Raw genomic sequence first — 5,686 nt, forward strand, 5'->3', positions numbered from 1 at the left:
AATATCGCATAAACTTTAGTGATAGAACAATGGGTGTTTAACATGATAAAAAGATTTTCGTTAAAACAACTTCAACGAAAGAAATGTAAAGTTTGGCAGGGATAAGAGCCTCTTTTAAACAATTGCGCCTGAAAAACCTGGGTATAAACTTAATAAGAGCTTCAACATCAGAAAAAAATATTTAAAAACAAGAATTTATCAGAAATATTTAAATATTACGGAAAAACCTTTTTTAAAAGAAAAAAAATTTAGTAAAACATAATTATAAAGATTTTATAAAGAAATATTTCAAAAAAACTAATAAAACATTCATTAACAAAAGATATAAATTTAAAATATAAATTATAAAAGTTTATGAATGTTTGAAGAAAAGATTTTCATCCATATTGTGCATTTAATTTTTTTATTTTATCGAAGGACAAATTTCAAGACTTTTATTTGGAAAAGTGATGATATGGTCTTAACAGCTCCCTGGTATTTAATCATCTGCTTTTGAAGCTTTTCTTCTAAACAACAAAATTCTAATTAAAGTAATTGTTACCCAGCAGGCAAAAAGACATCTAAAATGCATCTAATTAGATGCATTTTAGATGTCTTTTTGCCAACTGAGTTAAGTATAAAGGTCTTAAAAAATTTACACAAGTAAAGAAACAATTAGGTTCGATTAGATTAAAAACAATAAAATTAGATTAAAAACAATAAAAGTTTACAATAAAAAACTATAGTTCTGTATTGAGTTCGCCAACTCGTTGTTCCACATTATCGGTATCTAAAATAAAATATAACAACATGTGAATAAACGCACGAATGCTTTAAAAGACGTGTAGAAATATTAAAAAATCTGTTTACATAAAATATGTATAAGTTTTCATTTGGCTTGTTGCTAAATTTCATAAAAACATCAAAGATATGAGATATGAAAAGTTTTTCTTATACAAAGTAACCTTATTAAACTGTTTTTTCCTATTTATTAACCTCTTCATCTTCAATTATCTGAAGAAGATATAATAATAATAATAATAATAATAATAATAATAATAATAATAATAATAATAATAATAATAATAATAATAATAATAATAATAATAATAATAATAATAATAATAATAATAATAATAATAATAATAATAATAATAATAATAATAGTAATAATAATAATAATAATAGTAATAATAATAAAAATGATAATGATAATAATAATAATACTAATAATAATACTAATAATAATACTAATACTAATAATAATACTAATAATAATACTAATACTAATAATAATAACAATAATAATAATAATACTAATAATAATAATAATAATAATAATAATAATAATAATAATAATAATAATAATAATAATACTAATAATAATAACAATAATAATAATAATACTAATAATAATAATAATAATAATAATAATAATAATAATAATAATAATAATAATAATAATAATGATAATAATAATAATAGTAATAATAATAAAAATGATAATGATAATAATAATAATACTAATAATAATAGTAATAATAATAATAATAATAATAATAATAATAATAATAATAATAATAATAATAATAATAATAATAATAATAATAATAATAATAATAATAATAATAATAATAATAATAATAATAATGTAAAAATAATACTAATAATAATAATAATAATAATAATGATAACAATAATAATAATAATAATAATAATAATAATAATAATAATAATAATAATAATAATAATAATAATAATAATAATAATAATAATAATAATAATAATAATAATAATAATAATAATAATAATGTAATAATAATAATAATACCAATATCTTCATTGATTATAACAAATGTGATTTAACAACAATGTATCATCAATTTACCTGTATTTAGCTTCCTCTCACTGTCGTCTTTACTATTTTTGGCAATAGAAACGTTATGTGCACAGCCAACTAGTAAAGCAGTTTCTGGCGTTAAAAAAAAACGCTAATTATTATTATAAAAATACACAATTATATTATAATTAGATTTTAATCTGCAAATAAAAGTATAAACTTAAGAATAACGTTTTTATTTTTCAGATCATGATTATTTTAGTAAAATGTTATGCACTGAATCCATGAAAACCTATCGTCGTTATAATAGCATGCAACTTTATTACTTATTATGCAATTTTATTACTTATCGTTATGACTTTATTTTACTTTATGTCGTTCATATAATAATATAAATTTAGCTACGTATTAATTTTATTCCTTTCTAAAACAATTTCCCGCCATTCTAGATGCACGTTTCTTTAATGGGGCTTTATAATGGTGGTTTTGTAAAATTGATTTTGTAATAAGTTAAAATTTTTTCTTTCAGTTATAACTGATTTATAAAAGACATCTTAAATACATTTATACTTAACCGAAAAAATATATTTGTTAATCTAGTTTATACATCTAATATGCGTCTAGAAGTGAACATAAGTAGAATCTCTTTAACTAGGCGTTTTTTCGATGTCTAATAATTGTTTAAAATATACGCATCTATGATAGAAACAAATTAGAGTAATTTTAGATGGTCTAAAAAACATATTTTGCCTGCAGGATACTTTCATAACAAAATAAGGTGAATAGCCGCTGGGAACTTTCAAACCAATAAAAGCTGAAACGAATAAAAGGCTATTTTTATTTATAACAAAAACTTAAAGTCTTCTTTGAAATTCTTAAATACAAATCCTAACAGAAATCTTTTACAAATTTCCTTGCTTTCAAAATTTTCAACCATAAAAGGAGATTAAATATCCTTTTACGTTTAAAGTTTATTCATGCATTTTATTAAACCTTTTTTCGTGGTATAACGTAGACAGCTGAGTTACGAGCCTTGTGACAACCTATCTGTGTGTCAACTAAGCCCACTATCCCCAACGCTTCTCGGATCATTTATTGTAGAAGAGAAAATTGAAAATAAGATTGATTTTTCAAGAACTTAAACATGCTGCTTAGAACAGTTTAAAAAACTGTAGAAGTAGTTTTGTTTAAATATATTTACTACCTTCTATTTTTCTGCTCGGAATCTTTGCTGTTGTTATTTGCTTTTATTCTTTGCGCGTCACTTTTGTGAAATTTTGTGGTAATTATTTTGCTTTCATATTCTTTTTTTTTTTTAATTTTCTTAGTAAATGGAACGGCAGTTTTCCTTAAAATACACATTCGACTTTTTAGAATAAAATTAATTAAAACTTAAAAAATTTAATTTTATTCATCAATTTGCTGATAGACAAGCATCAATCCAAGTAATATCAATCATCTGCACTCTTAAAAAACTCAATGATATTGTTGTTGGCTTTGGAAAGAAGTTAGGATTAAACTATCAGAAAATATCGAAGAATCTAAAGAGTCCTATCAATTAACAGGTACACTGTATAACCAAAAGTGCACATAGTTTTTTTTTCATGTTTAACACTTAATTGAACAGAAGCACTTCTCTCTGGCAATCTTCTCTGAGCAAGCCACTGAAGCACTTCATCATCAATTCAAAATTAGTTTGCAAAGATTTAAACACCCACAAACCTATCCACAATATGGAGAGAAACTAAAGAATTGAATTTTCGATTACAATTTAAAGCACGTTTCAGTTGTTAAAAGTTTTTTTACGAATATTTATAAAATAAATCTTAAAGAAAATATGCACAACCATTGAATGTAAGCACTCATGTTTCGTATGATTTTAAAATGGGATACTACATGTGCTAGAAATTTTTTTAATAGAATGTTTAACAGTAATTAAAGTAAATTCATTATTCGTATTGAACCGTAATTAAAGTAAATTCATTATTCGTATACAACCAATTTTGCATAAGTAGATGGTGCAAGATCCGGCCAAAACACATAATTCTCGTTTACATAATTCTCATTTGCATAATACTGTTGGATAAATGGAAGAAAACGCTTGATAACCTAAATAAACTAAACTCTTAAACCCCCCCCCCCCCCCCCCCCCCCACACACACACACCAGAAGGAAAACAACAGAACTTAGGTGAGAAAAAATTACCAACCAAACAATGATTTTCTTCTCAAAATTCAATTATTTCTTGTATATGGCATCTTTGGATATATTGGTTACATCGCTATACAAAAAACCAGCTTCAGCATTTTTGTTTGAAGGAGAAAAAGTAAAATAGAATTTCTCATCAAAAAAATGAATCCACAACTACGAAACCTTTTGCACAATCGACCATGATAAGGTTGCAGTTCAAACTGACTCAACTATCGAATCGATCAGTAATTTTCTGCTTTTCGTAATAATCAATATCTGTCTTTCAATGTTTGAAAAATTAGTGACTGATTTCAATTGAATTTGGTTGCCAATATATGAGTTGAAATCCTAGATGGGCTATCAATGCACTTTTTCAGATGTTCGATATTTTTTCGTTATAGTTTTGGCTTTTCGAGCTTGTTCTGAGCGAAGACTAGATGACGAACCACCTTTTCCCACACTCTATTATCTCAATAGACTGAGACTTTTGGATTATTTTGATCAATAAAAAGATCCGCGATTGATGTTAAATTTGAATGCAATTCGCAGTATTTGTACACACGCTCAATTAAAATTATTTCTCTACTTTTAGTAACTAAAATTAAAAAATATTAAAATGAGAATATGAGATTTGCTGCATAAAGAGAGAAAAAAAAGGTATCAGACCACGCAGGCCGCATTTAAAAAGTAGCCTTACGTTCAAAAGTGATGAGTTGTAAAAATTAGTCTCATTGATTATTGATCATCCGTTTGTTATAAAAGAAGATGATTTATTATTTTTCTTGGATTTATCCTTAAAAGTTGTAAAAATTTTTGTTTCTACTTATTTTCCGATTTTCTTGGAAGCTAAACAAAAATGAATTTTAAACTGTTTAAGCATTGTCATATTTTATTTCTGGACATTTATCGTGAAACATTTTCTCAATATAAAATTTTGGATTTACCCATATACAACAAAATTTTAAACTAGAAATAATCTAAACTTTCTATATATGTGGGTTTTTAATGATTGTTTTAAGACTAATAATGAAATTTCACCGTAAGTCATAAAACAATGTCTTTAATCATTTCCTAATTTCACCATAAGTCTTAAAACACAACAGCAAACCGAATTTCATTATAGGTTTATTGCGTTAAATATATCTGATGGTTATAAAAGGCGACATGAATCTATAATATAAAAAGAAAATGCAAAAAGGAAATGTGTTAAGCAAAGAGGTTTTTTACTTAAATCTTTTACAAATTCAGAATAACAATTTAACATTTAAACAAAAAAAATACTACTAACATCGCATTGGAAGAACTTTTAGATTCTCTAATTAGCTTCTCGATTTTATAAAACCAATCCTCACTTATCACAACACATATTCTCAACTGTTGATCACAATCGTATGATAGTGCCTTTAGTATAAATGGAAGATTTCTTGATGCCAAGATTCAACAGATTAAACCCAATTATTTTACAATACTTAAATTCTTGGAGAGAAAACTTTATGCAATGGTTAAGCCAGATGCAAATCCAAAGGCAGAGGTCAGAATTTAAAGGTCAGATTTGGAAGTAGAATTTACAGAAGATTTTATACTATTTTTATCTATTAACAAAGATTTAAAAAAAAAAATTTAATCAAAGCAAGTTAAATAAAATTTCAAAGATAAATTATTCCCATGTTTCTCAAC

General features: G+C 24.3%; 1 long non-coding RNA gene across 1 annotated transcript; it reads right to left on the reverse strand.

Annotated features, from left to right (window-relative positions):
• Positions 1-388: 388 nt before the first annotated feature.
• LOC149884546 (uncharacterized) lies at positions 389-1,953 on the reverse strand. The gene is made up of 3 exons (XR_016454723.1): positions 1,868-1,953; positions 711-769; positions 389-506 (listed from the first exon to the last, which is right to left on the reverse strand). It is a non-coding gene; the product is annotated as an uncharacterized LOC149884546 (long non-coding RNA).
• Between the last annotated feature and the right edge of the window lie 3,733 nt (positions 1,954-5,686).

The sequence above is a fragment of the Hydra viridissima genome, unplaced genomic scaffold (assembly GCF_058129835.1).
Source record: "Hydra viridissima isolate aposymbiotic clone 2 unplaced genomic scaffold, HvirCarnegie_v1 scaffold_8, whole genome shotgun sequence".
NCBI lineage: Eukaryota > Metazoa > Cnidaria > Hydrozoa > Anthoathecata > Hydridae > Hydra > Hydra viridissima.